This window comes from Melanerpes formicivorus, unplaced genomic scaffold (genome assembly GCF_026170545.1).
Source record: "Melanerpes formicivorus ecotype bairdi unplaced genomic scaffold, bMelFor1.0.p_v2 SCAF_32, whole genome shotgun sequence".
NCBI lineage: Eukaryota > Metazoa > Chordata > Aves > Piciformes > Picidae > Melanerpes > Melanerpes formicivorus.
The window spans coordinates 1,147,196-1,171,508 of record NW_027142384.1 but is presented as its reverse complement, the minus strand read 5'-3'; the positions used below and the strand labels follow the sequence as shown (position 1 = coordinate 1,171,508).

The following is a 24,313-nucleotide window of genomic DNA, read 5'->3' as shown; positions in this document are numbered from 1 at the left end:
GAGGCTCTAAGGAGCAGTTTTACACTACAAAGTCAAACATGCCTTATTCATGACAGCTGGATCTCCAGGTAGCAGGTTGTACCCCCAAAACGAGATAAATGTTACGGTAAGGGCAAGACAGTGAGAACTAACAGCTAATTATTTTCAAAAGAAAACCCCAACAACTTAGTCACAGAATCACCAAGGTTGGAAGAGACCTCAATGATCATAAAGTCCAACCTGTCACCACAACCCCATGATTAAACCAAAGTCACTTCATGAGAACAAAGAACACAAAAACTCACAGGGATGGAAATCACTCAGGCTAGCATATAAATGTGCTATTATGGTCTGACACTGCTGCAAGTAACTGTCACTGAGAAAATCCACTCATTTGCTCAGACAAGCACAGCCAAACTTCTGATCAGCACAAGCTAAGGCCCATCTTAGGCATGGCCTAATAAACCTGAAAGTTTTTAAGCCATGTTGAACACAAGAGTCATCTCCTATCAGATTAAAATGTATTCATTCCCTCTGTCTCAATGAGGTAGGACACTAGAGGAAAAAAAAAAACAAAAAGGCTATCATCAGAGAACATCTTAACACATTACAAAGCAGATTAACTTCAACAATCTTATCTTCCTGAGAAGGAAGGACAATGTCTAACCTGCCAGGGCTGGTGGGGCAAGAATAATCCTATCAGTGCATCACTACCACTATCTTTTTTTTTGCAAGTTCCTTCACCCAGGTTGTCCTCCCTATTGCACAGTGTGGGAAACAAAGTACTTTCTATAGTAGGTCGAGACTGGTGTTTTGCATGGATACTCATCCGTAAGAAACTGCCACGCCAGGACCGATTACTTAATATGCAAAGTCAGATATCACTTGCAGTGCTACTGTACCTGCAACGAAGAGTGCAATACTTCATTTTCATGTACTGGCATTTTGACTAATTATATTCACTGCTCCAAAAATTCTCAGGCTGTGTTTTTCAGGCTGTAAATGCTTAAGAAACCCAAATACTGCCAGAATATGTATTAGACAATTACAGAAGCTATTCAATAGATCAAGACAAAAAGGAGCACAGCACAGATCTTCACAAGCTGACTTCCTCTAGCATATCATTAATGTCTGCAAAGTCTAATTCCTTGGAATTATCTTCAATTACCAGTCACTAAACGCATTACCATCATTCAATCTCAGAAAATTGTTAAGCTAAGCTTTTGAAAGCTTCCAAAGAATTTTGTTCACCCTTTGACAGAGATAGAGAAGTTAGATTTTGCCCAGATTTTACTAGGTCTGGGAAAATAATTACTCCCTCAGAAAAACCAAAACAAGACAGAAGAGAGCATCTCACATTTCAGATTCTCCAAAGGGTTTGTAAACAGCTATAACTGGTTATACCATCCTGCTCTATGCATGCTCACTTCCCTTCAAGTGGACGCACAGATCAAACCGGTATGCTATCACTATAACTTGGCATTAAGCAATCACTTACAGCCTAAAGAAAAGACATCCCTCCTCTTTCATCTCTTTCCCACTTCACACAGCTTCCCTCCATCTAGGCCAAGTAAAATACTCTTACCTCCCCAGATGAAATGTTAAATGGAGCTGACTGCTACAGTATTGAAAGAAAGGGATAAAGGTGTTTAGACATAATTTCTTTCTTACTTCCTCCCTGGCACTCAAGATCTAATTCCTCTTAATGCAACTGTGCTGCAAAAGGGTGCAGCAAAACAGTTGCTGCTCAGTCATATGACCTCAAGCCTCGCATTGGTTGGTGCTAATAGAGAAAACAGCTACAGGTCAGAGCTGCAATTATGGTGCAGCACCTTTGGCAAACATTTTCAGTGCCACCCTTTTGAAGTACAAGTGATTACAAACAAGTACTGAGAAAACACTCCATCAATGTACAGCTGGAACACTGAAGCAGATCCCTAGGCCAGTTCTTCGGGCTGCCCCAAATACCAGCATAAAACATGCTGATGTTCATTACCATGAAGTAGAGCTATTTGATTTAGTTCCTCAGTCATTTCAATAAACATTTCAAATGACCTAGCACTGATGCACAGACCATATATTTTGAGTAGGGTACAAGATAAAGAACTAAAATTAGGAATTCCCTCTTAACACCAATAATTAATAAAATAAACCTTAATAATACCAGATAAATACTGTTTGGTCAGTAATACAGGTAAATCGGTGCTTGAAAGGGCTGCATCATCACACTGATTTCAGAAGATACATACAGCATTCAGGAACAATACACTAAGAACTTCCATAAAGAGTATTTCAAGCAAAGTATACAAATTGTACTGTTTGATTTACACCTTCTAGGAGAAAACAATACAAATAATGAAGGGACAGACAACACCTAGACCAACACAGTGTATTTATAAACTACCTGCCTTAGAAAAATTTAGTGCAAGTAACAGGATTTAGGCAGCCAGTTTATAAGCAGTCCTGTAAAAAGGAGGTGGTTGCATTTAAGGGCAGCTTGATCAGGACATGTTTTGATTGTGGACTATGAACAAATGCTATTTTAGTAATGTGTTTTGCTAAGCTGTAACCCTGTTAGAACTGGCAGGGTAAGATATTTACTGACATATGTGCTAAAATAATAAGAGGCTACAAGTGCTTGGCAGTTGAACTTGATACATGAAGACCTGCTAGCAGGGAAACATTTAGACCTCCTTCCATTTTTGACTTTGTAGAACTATGAAACACTTGGCAAACGCTTGTCAGAATTTGTAATTTTCACCTAATTTGGGAATGACCATCAGCCACTCTCCTCCTATAGGACACACAAGCTCCAGCATCCATGTCACCAGCAGCACACATCTGGATTGCTACAGGATGAGACCTGCAGCAGCTCTGTACCAAAGCTGAAGCACTTCAGTAGTCTGCTGTCTTGTCAGCACAGTCACTACAGCAGTTCTTACAGCTGACAGGTGAAAATTAAAGCAAACACATCTCACAGCCTAGGTTTAATCCTGTCGTGTTCTGACAATTTGTAGCAGGCTCTGCCAGTCCATCAACTTTTCCTGTATTCTTACTGCAAAACAGCTACCTTTACAGACAAAGCTGCACTGTGAGATAGGGGAAGATCTCATCCATGCAATTGCAAGCATTACTGTCTGATCTAGGGTACAGCACCTGTGCCCCTTTACATCCCCAGAGGCAGTTTCCAGGAGTGGAGTGGTTAAGGGGAATCAGCATAATGGTGTTATCAGCTGCACTCTGTTACAAGCCAGCTAGAGATGCCACAAGCAGGCCACGCAGGCAGTAAAGATGCCAAACAACATTTACCTAGCTTCAAGATTGGTTTGCCTTACAAACACATTCTGTTGGAGGTTACTATCAGCAGTGTTAAATTACCTAAAACATCCTTTTCTCCAATGTCCATAAGGACAAAAATGCTGTTGCAGTAATGTCTACTGGATTAAGTAGGCTTCTTCTAGTAGGAGAAGTTTCTTTGCATAAAACTGCTATTTAAGGTCAAGAACTCACAGCCAATACTAATTTAGTTCCAAGATTCAGAGTGATTGCATGTAACTCATTTTCTAGATGCTGCACTGCTGGTATAAACATAGCAGTGAGATGTTCACCCTACACAGGCTGATTGTTTAGAAAACAAAGCTGATCTAGTGGTTGTTTCTTTATGCACAGCTAATTGGATATGAGCTTGAGTACCCTTCCAGATGGTTCTCGTTGGCAGAGTGAATTCGTGGTCAGATGCTATCACAGGTATTTCTGTAGGTAGGTAAAGATGCTTTGATATGTGCAAGCACTCAAAACAGCATGAGAAGGACGATGAGGGCAACACCAAAATTTCCAGAACAGCATGATACTGAAGTGCAACAGCTGAGGTAGCAGGTTGTCCTGCTAGACATCCAATAGCCTGAAAAGGCAGACCTTTTACCCAAGTGCACTCAGTCACAGAACAAGCAATAATTTCTTATTTTATTACTCTGGATAGATCCTGAAGTCTCAACCCAAGTGGGAAATTTGGGAGACCGGGGATGTAGCAGCAACTGGACCACCTGATGAAAAAGGTTTGGTTTTGTGACTTTAAAGAAGTAAAGGTAAATATTCTTAAAAATAAAGTTTGTGGTGGCACCATTGGCTTTCCCCTCGCCTTGCCCCACTCTCATTTAGCCTGTCTGTAGCTCTGCTCATATAGTAAAAAAAAATTGGTGCAAGATTTTTAGCCTCAACTCTTCACTCTGGTTTTGGGTTTCAGCAGAAGCTGTTGAAAACTGCATACAGCAAGCTAAGGCACTTGGCTCTTTTCTTGAAGTCTTCACTGCCTTCTTTTCTCCAATCCTAAAAGTACAATGGATACAGAGTTCTCTGCTCCTCTAGAAAGCCGAGTCTAATCATATAGTATTACAGATGATAGATACAGTTCCCTGATGTGGGTTATGGCGTGCTCCAAACCCCCTTCCCCCACCTCCATCAGGCGAGGTTTGAATGGGGAAAGACAAAGGCACAAAATTGCCTGGGAACAGGTAATTAGCGCCCATTCTTGCCACCAGGGTGGAGGTTCCTTCCCCGTGGGGCAAGTCCGCTGGGGTTGGGAGCTATGATTATGGGGAGTGCTTCGCACCCATTGTACATTGGCCTTGGACACATTGTCTGGAAATACCTTAAACAGAGTGACCAGAAAGTAATTGGGGCTCTCGCCATGATCTTGCTCCTGCCCTCATTCCCACATTCATCTTGCTTGCTCCACTCGGACCTGGCTTCTCCCTGGACCTTACCTAAGGTCCAGCTGCCTGCCCTGAAGCGACCCTGCCTGCTATGAAACCTGCGGCTTTCTTGCAGTGCTGCTGCTCCGGAGTTTTCCCTCATAGCAGCCGTGTCTGTGGATGCTTTGATTCTGGTGGGTCCTTTTCCTTTGGATCGTGCTGCGTTATCCACAAATTAGATTATAAAACCTGCAGTCGCTGGAGCCTGCCACTGGCAAGACATCTAGGGAACGACACCAAATTCCTGCTCCATCCTTCTCAGTAGAACCTGGTGTTCTCATCGGCTTTCCCTAAGGTTCCTGGCTTGCCTCTGAAAATAAGTGGGGTGAAGCTGTTTTGTGGCTTAGCCTTTTCCCTTTTCTGAATTCTCTAAGTAGTACTAAAGCAGCCCATAAGCATCCTGGTAGAATTCATGACTGAATAGAACCCGTAAATCATTCAGTAAGTTCTTACACCTAATTTGGGGAAAAACAAAGATAACTATTTTTATGATTCCCACCTCATTAATTTAACCCCCTGTCACCCCAGATCAAGTCTTGGTGGCTTCTACTTGCTACACTACACCAATTCCTCCATTTTCAAAACTGATTTGATGTCCAGCTTCCAGGAGATGACAACCACCCACAACAGCAACCCAAGCAAGTATCATCACTAATTGCAGGCAGAGGTCAGGGAGTACATCAGCACACATACACCTGGTTGAAGCGGTTTGGTATTTAACTACAAGTATTTCAGAACTACATGCTTTATTTGTGATGCAGAGGAAATCACAAGCTTTCATCTGTAGAGAGAAACAGGAAGACACTCAGTTTCTACAACAAATGGATGAGTTGAAGTTGCAAAACCAAAGACAGGTACTTGAATGAACACTGCACGACATTACCTAATCTCATCTTTTCAGAAGCTTTAGGTCTACAGACTATTTTAAAAGCTGCTCTACTTTTAACTGAATACTTTCTCTTAGCAGTTTATTCTGGTACAAGATAGTGGCTTAGCTTCCAACCCAGTTCCCATGAAGACAATTAACAGGATTCCTTCCTCTAACATCAGAAGTAGCTAAGTCCATTTATCACACCTGGAGGTGATAAGGAATAGCACGTTTACTCTTGAATTATATCACTGCTTTTGACTCATTCCTTCACTGCTTGCAAGGTGTTTATAGGCAACAGCTCATTGGAATTTGCAGACTTCTCATGTGAGTTAAGGAACAACTCTACCATGTACTTTGCTAAGTCCTTGAGGAACAGACAAAATTGCCACCTCTATGTAGTGATGTACATGTTAGTCCAAATTACTTTAAGTATTATACCTGTTTACAGTATATGGCAGTCATGAGCAAGCAAAGAAAGAATATCAATTGAGTGAGGCTTTGAGCACAGTTATCCAGGTCAGACTGACATTAGTTTTGCCTAGAATTTGTAAAAAGCCTGTTGCAAACACTGGGCCATACTGGATGGTTTGTTGTAAGCCTTCTCTGGTTTCAGTTAGAGACCTTTAGAATCAATTCCAGATTGGAATTTGGTCACTCAAGATGTCTTCCAGAAAAAAATCCTGCTTCAAAGCATATTAAAGTTTCAATAAATTAGCAGTTATGCAGGGTTTCACAAGTCTTACATGCTGTGATAGGTGCTACACATCCTTACATTAAAAGCTCTCTGTGGTGTATATAGTAACATTTTAATGTATATAGGGTAACAGATGAAACCATCACAGAAGCAGTTGGGACACATTCCTAAGTAAGGCTTCAGCAGCTTTCTAGTGGCAGCTCAGAGGATTCAGCTTGAACTAAAAGCAAAAGTCAGCAAATATTTATTCAAGCACTACTTGTGGTAGCAATTTTACTACAAATGATTACACATTGTTCAGAAATATTTGTGGATTATAGCAGAGAAGTGGAACCCAAGTCAGTATCTTGTTTGTTGCAAGTATTTTAACTTTTGTCCTAGTGTTACATTAGAAATAAGGAATCATTAGTCATGTGAGGTGATCCTTATCAAGCACAACAACATTTAGCCTGAACACTTCAGTGAGCAAAGCATGTGGTAGGTAAATAGATTGACCCAACTAGAAAAAGCTGGGAGGAGGAAATAGAAAGGACAACAGCCAGAAGACATGACTGTATCTGAAGGGCATGAAATTTAGTTAAAGAAAGGAATGCTTGACAGTAGGTCTGAAGCATAAAAGCTGCTCAAAGAACAAAACGAAGTGATCCTTCCAAAGTAATAATGATTGGCCCAGGTAGTAACCAGAATTTTACCATATTCTCTACATGCTGTCAGTCACAGAAGTGTTATTAGCCATCATGACTAAAGAAGGTTCACTCCTTCCTCACCACACTTCAATTGTGAGCACACACTCTGGCTTAGCTACCAAGTTCCACAAGCCCATTTACATAGGCTTCATGTGCAGGGGTGTGCTTTCAGCACTAACAGGAAGCTGAGGAAGAAAACTATTTAGTTCTTGTGTAATGTGAACAAAAAAGTACATTCAGCATTTGACTAAGACCATAAAATTTATGCAAGTTACTGGACAGCACATAGAGGCATTTGACATTTTAGTGACTTGTCAGGGTGAGGAAGCCCTTAGGGTAAAAAGTTTCATGGTTGTGGAAGCTTACTATAATGAAAAGCATAGCTTGCTCTTCTGGGCTCTATTTTGGCAGCTTTACCTAGAACACTCTGCTTAGTCATTCTACTTTTCCAATTACAGTACCAGCTTATGCAATAAACTGATGTGTTTATTGTCTGAACAATCACCTGCCAGATTTTTTGGGAGGAATAAGATTTGATTAAAGCAGTGCACAGTTAAGTATATATTATACTTGAATGTTTAAGGTTTCAAGAGCCTAAATAGACTTGAAGTTTCTTAATGTTGTTTTGTGTAGCAGCCAAAATTAAACAGACAAAACCAGGGGCACTACAACTCTTCTCATTCAAGTAAGATGCCTTTGTAATTCCATAACAGCTTTGACTTTTCTGTTCTTCCAGTAGCACACTTCTAAGCTGAACATATTTCCTCTACTGTAAAAAGGTCAGACTTTTGACCCATGAACTTCTCAGAAGTACAGATCACAGTTAAATAGATCAAAAGGTCATTTCCATTTCATTTTAAGCCTTTATTTTTAAGCCAAAAGATACTTAGGTTTGTAGACTGGAATTCCACATTACAACAGCCATGGTGTGACACAATCTTAGTGTGCATTCTGGTTTTCAATCAAGAGGCAGTGAGTTTAAGATAATTTAGCTAGGGTAGACAGGCTGGGGGAGGTACTAGAAAGCATCTCTGTGGAAAAGGACTTAAGGGTGCTGGAGGACAAGAAGCTGGACATGAGCAGACAGCATGCACTCGCAGCCCAGAAGGCCAACCACATCTTGGGCTGCATCAAAAGCAGCATGGCCAACAGATCAAGAGAGGTGACTCTGCCACTCTGCCCTGATAAGACCTGGAGTACTGTGTCCAGCTCTGGAGCCTTCAATGGACAGGGTCTGGAGGAGGGCCACAAAAATGATCAGGGGCTGGAGCACCTCTGCTACAAGGAAAGGCTGAGGGAGCTGGGGACATTCAGCCTGGAGATGAGAAGGCTCCACAGAGACCTAATCACCACCTTCCAGTACCTGAAGGAGGCCTGCAAGAAGGCTGGGGAGGGACCATTTATGAACACCTGCAGTGACAGGACAAGGGCCAATAGTTTGAAATTAGAAAATAGTACATTCAGATTAGATGTTAGGAGAAAGCTGTTCACAGTGAGGGTGGGTGGTTGAGCACTGGGACAGGTTGCCCAGAGAGGCAGTTGAGGCCCCATCCCTGGAGATATTCAAGGTGATGCTTGACCAGGCTCTGGGCCACCTGATGTAGTTGAGGATGTCCCTGCTCACTGCAGGGGGGTTGGACTAGATCTTTAGAGGTCCCTTCCAACCTGGGTGATTCTATGAAACCACTCATTTACTAGGAAAAACTAAATCCTGAAAGAAAATAATTCAAAGCTCTTCCTACTTACACACACAGAAGCAATTTGCACTGACTGCAGATAATCCAAGAAAGTTTTGACTAGGAAAACTCTCAGCTCACCTTCATGGACTTACCATGGTCACCACTCAGCACACACAAAGCCTGAAGAAACAGACAGCTATATCCTGTATTTTCCTTGATAAAAATTCTTGACTTGTAAAAACTAAGCTTCAACCAGGGTTAAACCTTCACTTACGTGAGTGCAGAACTCTGCAAATAAAGCATTATCAGCCTTCAGAACATGGAACCAAGATTAGCACAGACAAGTTTTCTAGTTTCAGCATGAAATGCTAATTACCCCCAGATAAAATAGTTCACATCTCCAGTTTACTTTAGCACAGAAATGGGGTTACTAACCCAGTCATCTGCACAGGATCTCAAGTGACCTGATCCCACATTTCTCCACTGTACAAAAATAAACTGAACCCATGTACATACCTTTTCACATGCTTTCTATTGAACACTTCCTACCATTATGAGTAGGTGTGACCACAATTTACTGCAATTAAGCTGATTTCAGAAGTGTTGGCAGTCATAGGCTAAAGGCATACACTGAATGCCACTAGATCATGAGCAGTGACACTTGTTTGTCACTTTGGATACAACCTCTCCTCATATACTGCGAGGGAAACTGCACTTAACTGACAAGAAAAGCTACCCAGACTTGCAGGCTTTCCCTGCATAATCTGCAGTTTAAGATTGTGACCAACGTTCTGAATAGAAGTCTTAGGAATGCAGATCTAGCATTAAAATACAAACCAAGATTAAAACCACAAAACACCACAAACCCCAAAACAAACAAGAAATAGCTGTATCAGTCATCATGTAGGCACTCTGTATTCCCAATCTTTCCTGCAAATTTTGAAAGGTGACAGAATTATTACAGGCCTAAAATACTTTCATATACAAAAAGACAGACTCATGTAGCTTTTGGTCTGAGCTGCTTACATCAAGCAACTTTGTGAGGTTACAAATTAATGAAGGAAAGTTCTGGGTTCTCACTTACTTTATCAGATATGATGGAGTCAAGAGGTTTCCAGCCTTGGCTTCCTGGTTTGCTTTCAGTCTGTCCAATATTTTAAAAGTTTAATGCAAGCCAAAAATTGGCCAGTATTCTCATTGTTATTTGAAAAGATGTCACTACTACACTCAGACAATTAAAGAGAAAACAATCTAATCCCTATATCAGTGAGTGAGAAAACGGAAGCGTACTAATGGCACTGACACAACTACACCAGGTAAAAATTAGGACATATGCTGGACAGAGAAACAAAACCAAGGGACCCATTTTTATTTAACATTTGTCACTAGCAGGTTTTCCATCTTTCTCATTCTCCAAGTTAAGGTAGATGCAATATTAATGAACTGAGTGCTGCCACTAGAGATAAACAAAGTGTTGCTTTCATTTGCACAGTGCTTCCACCCTGACCACACTAATTTAGATGCAAGATGGATATTACGTGGTGGACATATAAGCACAAAAGTGAAGTAAACATTAATGTAAGACTGCCTTTATCAGTCAATATACCCTTAGTATTAAAGCTTGGGGAACTATTACCAAGACATCTCCTAGAACATCTCTGCAGTTCAGACTATTTTTGAAACATTAAGCAATTTTATTGAGAACTCAGTCAATGCTTTAAGCACTGAGCTGCAGCAGCTTTTTTGTCCTGTTTCCTAAAGGCAAGGTCTCCAAACCATTTGGACTGCAGGAATTTCTGCATGCAATGCTTAACACTTTCCTAAACTTGTCTTTTGTAAGCTATAGTGTATTCAGTATTAATACAGTAACTGCTACGTAGGGACTTAAAGCTTTCTCTTGTAGGGAAATTTTACCACTGGCCACAGACAAGCCTATTGCCAGTGGGAAAGTCCCTAAAATTCTGAAGATCAGTGAAGGCTGTCAGGGACACAGTTACTAGATTCCCAGCAGAAGGAGGTTGTGCTCCACCATCAAGGCAAGGGAGATATTGAGAAATACATACACAGACTACTTAGCCAACAGGGAGTCTGTTGACCAAAAGCTTCTGAAAGAGGCTTAAGGAACACTGTAGCTATTATTGTACCAGTGATAAATTTAGACATTAATTATAATCAGTTATGCAGTAACCAGCCTTAACACTGAACTGGAACTGATCTCTTAGGGTGTTAACTTAGGAGCATAGTTAATAAGGAAGAGACATTTAATTGCATCTTGGGGAGATACTGTGCAGCATTAGACTGCTGGAATGAGCCGAAATCTTGTAGTCTGATGAACACACACGTTTGTCTCCAGTTATTGAGCACTGGGAGGATGTAAGTGTAGCTTTCCATGAAGTGACTTATGCGTAGGAAAATGCAAAGAAATCTGTTCAAGGAGTACACAGTCAGGTTTATATTAAATGTCCCTGAGACACATTAGGCTTTATGTAGACAAAGTGATATTCATAGAATCATAGAATGCTTTGGGTTGGAAGGGACCTTTAAAGGTCATCAAGTCAAACCCCCCCTGCAGTGAGCAGGGACATCTTTAATTAGATCAGGTTGCTCAGAGCCCCATCCACCCTGACCTTGAAGAATGTTTTCAGGGATGAGGTTTCTACCACCTCTGGGCAACCTGTTTAAGTGTTTCACTACTCTGATATTACTTAGATCCAGCCATGAACAGGCTAAAAATACCCTGAAAAAGTAGTGAAGCTCTGTTTGAAGTCATCATACCAGAGACTATAGCATGCCCAAGTAAAAGAATTAATAACAATTCAGTATCACACCCACCAGATGAACAGGCACCTATGGAAGATTCTAGCACACAATTCACTGGATGGGAACCCAAATCCATTTATACACAGCTTAACTGAGGATTATACACAGTTGAAAGGCCACAGTAGATATGCTTTTATCTAGCACTTGAATCCAGCTCATATCAGAGATCCCACTAGTATTATAGGGTGAAAAGGCATATTTTCAAATGGCATCCTGAATTATCACACAAACTATTCCAGCAACCATCTGGAAGAGAATGCATCTTATCTGGTTCAGTAGTTTCTCCAGTAGACAAATCTAGTACTGTGCTACTGCATACTGGGTGTTGAAGAGATCCTACCCAGAAGATGACAAATCTGAAGTGTGATTTGAAAGCAAAGGAGCAGAAAAAGCTCTAACTGTAAGGCCACCAATAACGGTAAGACCAGGAAGAGCAGAGATAACTGTTGAGACACTCCTCTTTGCAGCCCACTGAATGCTGTGGCAATCAATGTGAAGGGCAGCTGGAGCTACAGAAGTGCTGTGATGTTGGAAACAATCATAACTCCCGCATTGGGAAGTGTTACCCTTTTCTCTCTATACCAAAGTTAGAAGCAGGACAAGAGCCAAGAAAAAGAACAAACCTACATTATGAGCTGATTCCCTCAGACGCTTTTCAGACAGCAAACAGGACATGCACTAGATGTGTTAAAGCAAGTTGTGCATTTGTTTTGGGTTATTTTTTGAACTCTTGGGAGTTGGCTGGCCAGCCACACTACTCTAAGGAGTAATAGTTCAGACTTTCAAATCACTCCTCTGGGAGTACCCAAAGCCAGACTGCACAGGCCAGTATACTCACTCAGATGTTCCCCTTATAAAATGGGAGGAGTAATTTTGCCCTACAAGTGCCTTCCCTCTCCCCACAAAAAAACCCAATCAACCAAAAAAAACCCAGACAAAACCCACACAACACCAAAGCACACCCCAAACAAAGCAAAACAAGCAACTGAAGCCACTAACCCTGAAGCTGTTATCTGGAAGCAAAGATACAGCATCAAGTTAATTCCTGTTCCTCCTGTTTGTACTCCCATTTGATTGATAATCAAGTCTGTAAGTTAAACAGTGCTCAGATTAAGTGTATTCTGGAAGATCATTTGCTGCATGTAAGTGATGATAGGAAATTAAGTGGCACAGAAATCTGACTGCTCTGTAGTCATTGCTTGTTGGGTTAAGCCACTGGTTTCTGGATGTGGTCCAGGAAGACTGATCATAATTCAAGGACAGAACGAATAAGATAAGTGTGATATGCAGTTGTGCTTTTGTAAAAGAGCACTTTGGGTTCAGCCCCCAGTTAGATCATTTATTTATCTGGCACTGAAGGGTGATAAAGGCTTGTTTTCAAGTCTCCAAAATAAATGAACTGTACTGCATGCAGAAGTAGCCCAGGCCAGCCAGCAGAGGATAGAAAATATGCAGGGTCAGCATAACACTGGTTTCAATTTCAGTTACAAAAACATTAGAGCTCTCATTTAAAACAAGATGAGGAAACTCAGTGCTCTGTTAAGAGCAACAGTCTTGCTTCCCCCACAGTACTGATAAAATCCACCTTGGATATAGCTTAGCAAAACAGTTCAGGGGTAATGCTTTCCCACTGCTGTTTACACATTAAGCTTTTAAAAAGTGTTCTCAGTCTATTTGTTAGGGCTAAGTTTTGTTTGACTCCTACCTTTTTATGCCTTGATACAGAAGTAGAAGCTATTGACTGACAGCTTCACTCTTGCAAGGAAAGTAGGTCTCAGTCCACTCCCCGAGCACCGCACATCCCCAGATCAGTCTTCGTGTAACACTGCAAAAGAGACTGCTAAGTCACACCTAAAACATCAAACCAGCCAGGTGTCCTCAAGCTAAAGGGACTACAGCTCAATAGCCTATATCCTTCATGGATGGGAGTACCAGAGAGCAAGTCTTCCTCAACTCTAATGGGGTTTTAAGAGTTTTATTAGTTGTCCATGTTAAGGAGAGCAATCTCCTATCACCTCTATATTGGAATTCATGTTCAAGCAGACTACATGCCAGTAAGAGCCAAACCAAGGTCAGAAACAGCACCTAAGCCAAACCAAATCATTACCCAACAAAAGCCTTGTGTCCTGATGTTTGCCAGAGTCACTTGCCAAGAGCAAGTTTGATGAGAAAACCTGGCTGCTTCTCCTGAGTTGTTACAATGCAGCATGCCACTTACAGTATAAATGACTTCACAGCACTTCTTGGAAACACCAGCAGTAACAGGCTTTAATTAAGCTACTGTGTGCCAGTCTCCCTAAGATGGCAGTTCACAGCACACCAACCACTGTGACTTACACCTTGCAGTGCTCTAAATCCATTGCTGAGATGCCTAAAGTTCAGCTTTTAATTTGAGGCAAATTCAGTCTTCAGCAACCCTATCAGAGGTCTAGATTTAATGGTATGAACTCATCTCTTTTTTAATTCAGGGTATCTTATTGCATTTGGAGAAGCAAACTGTGATACAGAAGCATAACAGAATAACCAGTTTATTCAGGATAGTAAGTGCTTGGATTCAAGAGACACTCACAGTCCCAGTTGGAGGACATAATATCCCTTACTAGTGGAAGTTCTGGGTGGTTACTCCACATAGGGCTGGGACTCAAATGCAAGACATGTGGGTAACTCTGATAAGCTGCTGACCATAAAACAGTCACCTGACCAGCAGCAGCTTACCAACACCATGTAAAGTCTTTGGTTCATAGCACAGCTCCATAGTTTAACTGTGTCTGCTTCTAGGCTTCATTTCTGGTGTGTCCAAGATCTCCTGTCTGGAAGGTGACTCTCAAACTGAAACACCAGCTCTGTAAATTTACAGCATGGTGTCACTCATGCTTACAGCAGGCATTCTCCTTCAATTTTATAGCAACTGAATTTGCCAGAATCCTTTGTATTTTCTCTAGGGCAACTTAAATGCACAGGCCTACTAGAAAGGATTGAACTCGTTAAAGCAAATACCAGGCAAGAGTAACGCACTGCTTAGGAAAAGTATTGCTTTCAAACACTCATGCAAGTTTAGCATTAGTATATTATGCCAAGTGATAATCATTGCACTCTATTTCCCAAGATGGCCACACTGCTGAGTAGAAGCTGTTTAATAAGGCTGATAACATGCTGCATGTTGAAAGACCAGGAGCTCTAGCAGAATAGTTATCAAATCATTTAAGCCTTCTAATGGAAGTAGTACATCAGTGTAGTTTTGATGAACCTTATGCCAGTAGTCACAGCCTGGGATTTTGGAGATATTGTAGGTAAAGGTCATGTGAGTGATCCTTGCAAAACTGAAATGAAGTACAAACAGTTCTTCATGTTACCAGTTACTCTGCAAGCTGCTAAAGCTTCCCCTTCCATCACATGACAGTCTCAGACCTTCCACAGGAGCTCTTCTGGCAGATCAAGTGGAAAGCCCCACTCAACTCACACAGCTTTGCCTCTGTTCAGCATGCTTTCACGCTAGCCATCAGATTAAAGTCAGTTTGAAGTGCAAGTGAAGATTGTTTATATTACAAGCATGACACAACCACATGTGCACTGCTGCTCAACACTGCTTCACTTGATGCATGTATTTTTAGGCTAACTTCTACTGTCAGGAGTCACAACATGGGGTTAAACTCAAAAAGAACTGCTATCCACAGCTTCCTGTGATGGACTTTGAGAAAGCATTTCACTGTTTTTGCCTAACATGCAAGTAGACATGTTCACACACTGTGGGCAAAACAGGCTACCTACTCTAGAAATTAAACTTGAAGTAATGAGTATTCTGCTAACAATGACAGCAGCACATCACAGGCAGAGTTTGCAGATTAAGCCAGACAAGATCAAATGCTACTGTGTAAAGGAACTGGAGTGAGTTTAAAGGTAATTAACCTCTGAGGTCACAGCCTTGTGAGATGGGTCCAAATTCAGCCTGCTTTCTCTAAGCTCTTCAGAGCATGTATTTCCACACAGCACAATAAAAGGGAGTTGCTTCAGAAAGCTCAAATAGTCCACACATTTGCCTCAGTGTGAAAAATTAAGGTCACATGTACTTAGATGTACAAGCATGTGTATTGTTTCAGTCCCAGTTACACCACACTTGGTTAGAAGCCTTCTAAATATTCTACTTGCTGCCCCACTGAAAAGGGCACAGGAACAGAATTTGCACTTCATAAATTCTGTAGTAATACAACACAGAAGGAGCGATGTTTGTCCACCATGTCAGTCTTCCAACCACTCTCACCACTAATGAAGGGCACCTCCAGTAGAAGACATCCTTTGTCAGCTAAAGGCAGTACAGGCAAACTTAAAACAAACAATTGTAAAACACACGTTAACTTTGAGGGAGAGGACTGCTTTCAGCTTCAAGCAGCCCCCATAGCATCCAAACACAATCATGCCAGCAGATACTGCTCGTTCCTTTCTCAGCAACAAACTCCCAGAGAGCAGCAGGTTCCAGCAGGAGTTAACAGGCATTACGCAAGAGGGTTATCTATAGAACCATACGTTTTCAATTTTACTGAAGATGCCTCAGTCATTCATAATTGAGTGCAAGAACTGCTATCATTTACCTGCTCAGAGAGGCATGAGCCAACCCATGTAAACTGGCTTCTGATATTACAAATCGCTAACTGAAAGTTGTTCCACTGATCCCTTCTATTACATCATGGAAATTGTTATTTCCTTATGAAAGCTCCCTTAAATATCTAATTTAATCTCATTAATATTGGAATGAAGCTCTTACTTCCAAGACAGCAGCTGCCACTACCTTTGACAGATATGGGAACTCATTTGGATGCCTCAGACTACTGGATGAAGTGTTAGGAGCTTAAGGTAGTGTGAGCATTTCAAACCTACAGTAAAAATAGTTCTGAAAGCCTTTACAGCCAGTGTCAATGAAATATCTTAATCTTTTTTCTGAAAAACCTTATTGAGTAAGGGCAAAATTAGGCTTGTTGAATATTATCAATCCAGTGTAGTCATTAAAGCAAGGAAGAAAATTTTGCAATATTGGTGTGGGGGAAGAAGGCACACACAAGCAAAGTCATTGCACTCACATCAGCAACTTCTGCCAGATACCATGAGAAAGCCTGACTTCTAGAGGGAAACAAAGCATTCACCAGCTCTTTATTTGAACTCAAGTTCCTGCCAAACCATATTTCATTAAATATTTTTGTAGCGCTGTCTGATCAAGGCAGTGGAACATGCTGCAGATCACACTGGAGCTGGTTACACAGAGCACTAAGGATATGTACAGTAACAATGCAGTTTCTTCTCAAGAATCCCTATAATATTGCAGTTATCTGCCTGTGAGGCCTGACCATGGAGGTTCATTTCTTTAACATCTCTCCTGAAGAAATCTCCTCCATCCAACATTCTGCAATACCTTTCCTATCCTTTCCCATTTGTAATTCTTCGCATTAGCCAAGCCTTAACAACATTGATTCACTCACTCCACCAAGTGCCAAGTAAGAGCCTTGGCTAGATCTTTTCTTCTCCTTCCCCCCTCCTATTCACAGAGAATACTGCAGGCCAATCACTACCACAAAACTGCCCCAGAGGGAAAATATTTTTCAAGGTTAAGCATTTTCTGCACCTGCCAAGGTGCTAAATTAGGGTAAATCACTGATAACATGATCTGATGGAAAACTGCAGATTTAAGTGCCAAGTAGTTCCCCCAGAACTCTCTCACCATCACAGACTAAGTCAGGTGAGTCTCAATTGTTTTATGATAAAGATCAGGCTACAGGTTAAGCATGGAGTTATTCAAATGCAAGGCTGGTGAAGTTTAGTAGTCTGAAAAGCCACACTAATTTCCATCTTTGGTCCCCTTGTCAAATCCTTTTCCAGCGTACTCACCACCCAACATAATCTCGAAGGGGCACACAGCCACCTCTTTCACACCCCATCATTCCCTCATGGGAGCTCATTACCCCAGAACATCCTGACCAAGCCCTTCCAATCCTAACATTCATTTCTCATCTTTTCCCAACCGGTGCAGCCCCACATCTCCTTTGTACTTACCATCAACAATCACCAATCTTGATTTTCCACCTCTGAAGCCCCATGTTTCTCTCACCTCATTTCTCACAACCTTCCCCTCACATTTAACTCAAGCTCTTCATACCCTTCCCACCTTTATATCCCCACATACCACATCCCCCAATCCCCCAAACTTCTCATCCCTTTCTCATCTCTCTAGCCCCCTAACTCCTTCACCCAAAAGACTCTCAGCCCTTCCTTACCCTCAGTCCCACAGCTCTTCAAATTCCCCTCACCTCCTTCACCCCAAACCCTTCTTCCACACCTTCACCAACTTATCTTCCTCACCCCAACCCCCTCACCCTCATCACCTTGTCTTACCCCAAACGCTCTCACCTTCACCAGCCCCTTGTCTCACCCCAAACCCTCCTCAATACCTCACCTTCCTCACACCAAACTCTTCTCCTCATCAGCTCCCATCTCACCTCAAACCCTCCCTCACCTTCGCTAGACCCTCAAGTTCCTTACCCCAAACCTTCTTCCACCAGCCCTTCATTCCCCCCGCCTCAGAGCTTCCCAACGGCTCCTTTAAGTTCATACACCCCTTCTCACTCCAGACACCACTCATAGCTCAGCCGCCCTTACTCCCAGGACCAACTGCCCGCTCCCTCTATCCGAGACCCGTCACCCGCCGACCCCCTTACCTGCCCCCGGGTCTCCCCCTGCACCCGGGACCAGCTCCGTGCGGCGGGGGAGGCAGCGGTGCCGGGAAGTGGCCGCAGCGGCCGGCGGGGAGGGTGGGGGGGAAGGAGGGAGGAGTGAGGTCACTCACGGCGGTGAGAACGCGGGCGACACCGGGCAGCAGCGGCCGCTTTATACCGGGCTCCTCGGAAACCGTCTCCCGCTTCCGCTTCCGCCCCCTCCCCGCTCCGGGGGTCATGAATATGCAGCGGAGAGGAGTGGCCCGGGGGGCGTTGCTAGGGTGACGGGCGGGCGGGCTACGGGCTCGATCAGGCATCCCCCCAGGGGCGGGGGGCGCTGGGCGGCGGTAGCGCCCGAGGAGAGCGGCGGTGAGCGGTCTGCCGGGGCTGAGGCAGGTGTAGCGGCCGTTCCCACTGCCGGGGACAAGGACGAGCACCTGTGCCGTGGCCGAAGAGGGGCTGCAGGCCGGAAAGAGCGCGCGCTGAGTCGCCGAGGCTGCCTGGAAGCTGCCACCTGACCTGCGCGCGCCGGGGCGGCCGTGCTTGCCACACCAAGTCGAGAGTGGCACGGCGCGCAGCCCGGCTTCGCCGTCCCAAAAAGTGGTGCCAAGGGCAGCTCCAAGTTGGCAACTCGGAAAGTGCAGGAGTGGACGTCCTTCCCTACCTATATCAAGACTAGCGTGACCAGCACGGCGAGGGAAGTAATTGTCCTTTGTATTCAGAACTGGTGAGGGCACATCTTGAGTATTGGGTTCGATTTTGGGTCACTCGCTACAAGAAGGACGCTGAAGTGCTGGAGTGGGTCCGGAGACGGGCAACAAAGCTGGGCGAGGGTCTGAAGAACGGGTCCGGTGAGGAGCACCTGAGGGAACTGAAGTCTAAAGTCGGAAGAGAAGGAGGCCGAGGGAGGACCTTCTTGCTCTACCTGAAAGGAGGTTGAAGTGAGGTGGAGGTTGGTCTCTTTTCCCAAGTAACCAGGGATACAATGAGAGAAAAATGGCCTCAAGTTGCGCTAGGGGAGGTTTAGAAGAAACTTCCTCAATGAAAGGGTTTTCAAGCCCTGGAACGGGCTGCTCAGGGAGAGGTTGAAGCCCCGTCCCTGAACGTGTTTGCAAGATGCATAGGCATGGTGCTGAAGGACATGGTTTAATGGCAGACGTGGTAGTTAGATAATGGTTGGACTTCATGATCTTAAAGTTCTTTTCCAGTTAAAACCATTCTGTACCTGAGATACTGCAAATAACAACTTAAAATTGTCAAAAGTTTCCATTATTGTGAGGAAAAATAACACCTTTTTCCTCAGGTTTGGCCACATGAAGGGTCTCATCCTGCCTCCTCACCTCCTCTCCACATGTCCAGCCTAGTGCTTCAACAGGGTGTGCCACACCAGGTCACCATCACCTGCTCCGTGCAAGAGGGCAATTAGCATTTGTCACATCCACAATATTGCTGCAATCCATATGCAGCTTGCAGCGATTGTACGCTTTGGTCCTCACTGGAGCCATAATGCTGCGATGTTATAAGCACCCCCTACAAACTTGCCCTAAAAGACCACATTTTTTTTAGCACAGGCATGTGGTATTTATTCCCAATTACTTAATGTCTCCTAGTTTTAATTGTGCTAACTGTATTGGACAGGGTAGTGTAATATTTAATTTTCATTACTTACATAAACTAGGGACGCATAAAGTAGTGTGTGAGTGGCATGTGAAAATGCACATTACATTGCACAAGTGTACTTTTGGGCTGTTTCTTGACATGCCATTAACTCTATATTCCAAAACCTTTTTATTTTGAACTTTTTTTCCGTGCAGCCCATAAATAAGCAAACCACGAAGCATACCAGACTTAAGAAAAAGGAAAACCACAGAAGGCAAAATGGAAGAACTGTACACATTTACACACTATTAAAATGCAGTATGAGTCTCGAGACTGACAAAAGCACTAAGACCGCAAAGCCATGAAGAAACAAACAAACAAAAGACATTAATCTATTGTTCCAGAATGCTGTTATCAATATGTATCTATTTTTAGGCTAATTCAAACCAAGGATTGAAAAAACATGCATGACCACACTCATGCACAAGGCACTAATCTGGTGAGGATTCCAAAGTCTATTCAAAGAATGATGGGTTTTGGGACATACTACTGCTGTTTATAAATACTGTATTGACATTGTTAGCTTTTTGAAAAAATATGGCATAATGATTCTCTTGATTGCTCAAATGATAAAGATAAAACTACCATCGTGATGACAACCCCGTGTAACACCTACTCTTGACAGTAAAACAACATCCATCATATTACAGCTGAGTGTATGCAGTATAGCTTCATAAAACATTAAAGTTTATTCCACAGTAAAAACAAAATATATTTATAGTAGGAGAAAAGTCTAATGACTCATGGTAAGAGAATAGACTTTAGTGGAAATTATATGAGACCCTAACACAACTGAAATCACCGAGTAGAGATCTCAAGATAGGAGCATAGTTACAACTTCTAAAGTGTGCTTCGTGTTACCTGTAATTGTATGGAAGCCTGGGCTCCCTGACATGTGTTTGTTTCCCTTTAAAAAAAACAATGAAAACACCATTTTTGGGGGGTGGGGGTCCTTTTGCTGCATGCCATTGTTGTAATGCACAGTCCTTTCCTCACCCTGACATTTTAGACCTGTTTTGGCAACATCCAGACACGTCCAGATATTTCTCCATTGTATTTCCTCGTGTGATTTTCACTTCAGAGATTTTCGCCCTTAGCTGAGCCTAGAGTCAGAAAGGGTAATTTTCTATAAAATATTTTAGTTTAAAAAAGTCCAACTTTCCATAATGAGATTGAGGGGGTGGAAGAAAAATAATCCAAGGAAGCAGACCCACCTTTTCCCTCTGAGGTTCTTACTCAACTCCAAATATTTAACCCATAATAAATAAGTGTATCCTCAAGTCTTGGCATGGGAGACTAGAGTGTCAGTCAAGAGGCTGATGTGCTGTCCAGGCGTGTGCTGTGTTTGCCTGGGAGATGCACTGATGTTTGTGGGGCTCGGAGAAAATCACCTAAACTGTGGTTGAGTGCCAGGATGGAGACATGCTCTCCTTGCATTTGGAGGGTCTACTTTGAGCAGATCCCTCCTCAACAAGGTGGTGTTTGCAAGTCTTGTTCCTCTGTTTGATGTGCAGCACGTTGAGCCATTTCGATGAAAGCCCCAGGGTATCTTTCTCTAAAGAAAGCATCCAGAAGTGACCTTAAAATCTCTCTCTAGGACTCTTGATTACGTGTGTTTCTATTTTGTGAGTCATGTAGTTTGAGAAACCCCCAAGCTGCTGATCCCTTATCCTTGCTTCCACTGATTTGTTTGGTAATGACTTAAAAAATAAAAATCTATGGGACCTCTGAATACTACAGGGCAATATCCTCCTCTAAAAGCCTCTCCCTCTGTCTTGGTGTAGCAGTCGAAGAAAGGGGTCTTCCCTGGTTAATGAGATACATTAATTAACCAGAGTCAGGATCATCAACAAGCTGCCTGAGTTCTCTCTACTCCATTTCACAGGTACTTGGCTTACAAAATTGTTATGAAAATTTACTACCCAGCCAAGCCAAACAAACAACACCCCCACTATTATTTTACATGCGTGTCAAAAGAAATAACTTGCCGCAGGCAAAGTGGGTGAAGGAATTTTATGAGGCTGTGTCTGATCCTCCCTCTCCCCTCCCTCAGACAGTTGAAGAAATGTTTGTATGATGAAAGGGGTAAGGGAGCAGAGGACAGCTGGTTAGGAATTAATGAAATGTTTGAGCATTATCATGCGATAATGGATTTAGCTGAGTGTTTGCCAGTGTTCAGATCTAGTGTGAATTGCTTTATATGAAACGCTGGGATTCCTAGATTATCCAAGCCTCATGAGACTGCTGGGGCTCCTAAACCCTTGAAAGCTGTAACTTCAAAACAAAAAAGGTAATTCTTCACCTCCGTGGACAAAAGTGCACAGTATTGTTTTGACTTGCTTTCAGGCTTAATGAAGTTTGACCTCTTAAAGGTTTCTCCTAATGGGGAGTGGCCATGGGTTTGGGAAGCCTGAGGCTAGACTTGAAGCAAATCTGAGCACCCAGAATTTTAGGTGAAGTCTTCTAGCCAGGACACTTGTAAACAAGATGTGAAAAATGAGTCTCAACTTTTACACATTTGGCCTGTATCTCTTACAAAGGGTGAGATATCTGATGGGAAACTCATGATCTGGGCTTGAAACTGCTGTTTATCCTTCCCATCCTCCTCCAACATATGCTGTCATAAAGCTGGAACTTTAATGTCTGTGTAAAGTGGCCCATGTCCCTTGATGCTTTTTAATTTTTTTTTCTCTAGAAGCATTGGGATGCTTCTCTTTCTGCCTGTTGGATGAGGGCTGTAGGCTTGCAGCAAGCCAGCCAAAGATACTTAGGATGCAGACAAATCTTAAGAAGGTCTTATGACAGTGAGATGCTGCCTATGAGTTTGTGACTGGAATCCACACAGGCAGAATTGCTGCTCAGTTTAGGTTGCCTGTGGTAACTGAAACTGACTTTAAATTCTGAGAGCCAAACGGCTTCAGACAGGACCTGTAGGTACAGAGTATGACCTAGCCCTTTGCCCTCTCTTGTACTCAGAGTTTACCTTTCTGGAGCCAGCTGGCTCTTGTTACACTACAGCAATGTCAACAGTCGTAAGCTAATAGGGTGCCGCATGTATAGGGTCTCTTTGCCTTTCTCCTGGGCTGAAACTTGGAGTAAAAGCAGTGGATGTATTCCCACACCATCCCCACATGGAAAATCAATGGCTTGTGGTGGAGGCTCAAGCCAACAGCACTTATGTTGACAAGATGCTAATGCAGCCTGTGCGATGCATTTGCTGCTGCTGCCACTTGTGAGGTCTTGTCAGGAGCTGATGCCTTGAAAAATGAACGTTCCCTATCATTATTTTCCTGGTTTGCACAGCTAAAAAGTGGTATTACCAGTTGCAAAAATTATTCTGCCTCTTGAATTTATGTGGTCTATAATTATCTTCACAATGAAACTATGAAGACTTAAGCCCCAGTGCAGTTTATAGTTGACATGGGATGATTTGATGGGCCTTCAAGAACCGTGGGTTTCAGACCTGACTTAAGTGTCAAGAGCAGGTAAAGTGCTGCTGGATAACATTTGAGAACTGCAGGGCTCACTCATATCAGTCACTTCTGGCCTTGCAGTGGAGAGACCAGCACCTCTGGGTTTTTATGCAGTTTACTCTTTCTGTTTCTCACAGCCTGGGCAATGAGCTGAGATTAGTCAGTTTTCCTTCTGAGCAGTCTCATGCTAAACCATGACTGTGATGTTTATGAGGTTTCCATTCCTGCACAGGAATATTTCTACTTTGATCTCTGCGTTTAGTAAAAGCCAGTTTGAAAAATGGGTACATTTTCATCCTATTGCCTTTGCAAAGAACCAAAATCCTGAGCCAAAGCTTGAAGTACAAGAGGCTGTTAAGTCTGAAATTATTTTCAAGTGACATACTTGTTTGTTTTTTTCAAGTGACTTTCATTAGCAGTACCCTGGTGAATACTTGCCAAGATTATTGTCAGTTTACACTGGTGGGTGCAAAAAAGGGACCACTTAGTTTTCTGGTTGCACAGGCTCCTGCTGGAAAGCCAACTCCACTGAAGTTTCATTTGAGAGGTCTTTGTTCTTTAATGCTTTCTTGTAATAACACAACTTTTCATGGGTTAGTTCACAAAATCACATAATGTTTCAGGTTGAAAGGAACTTTTAGAGATCATCTAGTCCCACTGTCCTGGCAAAGCAGGATCACCTAGGGCAGGCCACACAGGAACACATCCAAGCAGGTTTTGAAAGTTTCCAGGGAAGAACTCTCCACAACTTCTAGTTTATAGATAATAGCCAGTTGGGCTGGTCCAGTGCAGAATAAAATACCACATTTTATCTGGTCCCAACACAAGTGCTTGGTCTGTAGCTCTAGCCACTGAAGCATGACCTCTCGTTAACTGAATATTTATCTCTGTTCATGTTGCCTTCTTGTTTTGCAGCCTTTTAGCTACAGCTGGATTCAAACTGTGCAGGTGTTAATGAGCACGTCTGTTTTGATCACCCGGGTGGGACCTGAAGCCTCTATAG

The 24,313-nt window shown here is 42.8% G+C and overlaps 1 protein-coding gene and 1 long non-coding RNA gene across 7 annotated transcripts in view; one reads left to right on the top strand and one right to left on the bottom strand.

Moving 5' to 3' along the window:
• SLC45A4 (solute carrier family 45 member 4) overlaps positions 1-24,313 on the bottom strand; it is a 103,138-nt gene that overhangs the window by 62,892 nt on the left and 15,933 nt on the right. For 2 of the 6 annotated variants that reach the window (XM_068155450.1, XM_068155447.1), the window contains exons 1-2: positions 18,182-18,375; positions 13,186-13,305 (exon numbers count right to left, since the gene is read on the bottom strand). The exons of 2 other annotated variants lie outside the window; for them this stretch is intronic. The gene's annotated coding sequence lies outside the window, so the exon portion shown is untranslated. Of the gene's footprint in view, positions 1-8,812; positions 8,876-13,185; positions 13,306-18,181; positions 18,376-24,313 lie in introns of those variants that run through there. 2 more of the 6 variants (XM_068155448.1, XM_068155452.1) reach the window with 2 other exon arrangements.
• LOC137449705 (uncharacterized) lies at positions 18,515-21,569 on the top strand. The gene is made up of 2 exons (XR_010989462.1): positions 18,515-19,130; positions 19,993-21,569. It is a non-coding gene; the product is annotated as an uncharacterized lncRNA (long non-coding RNA).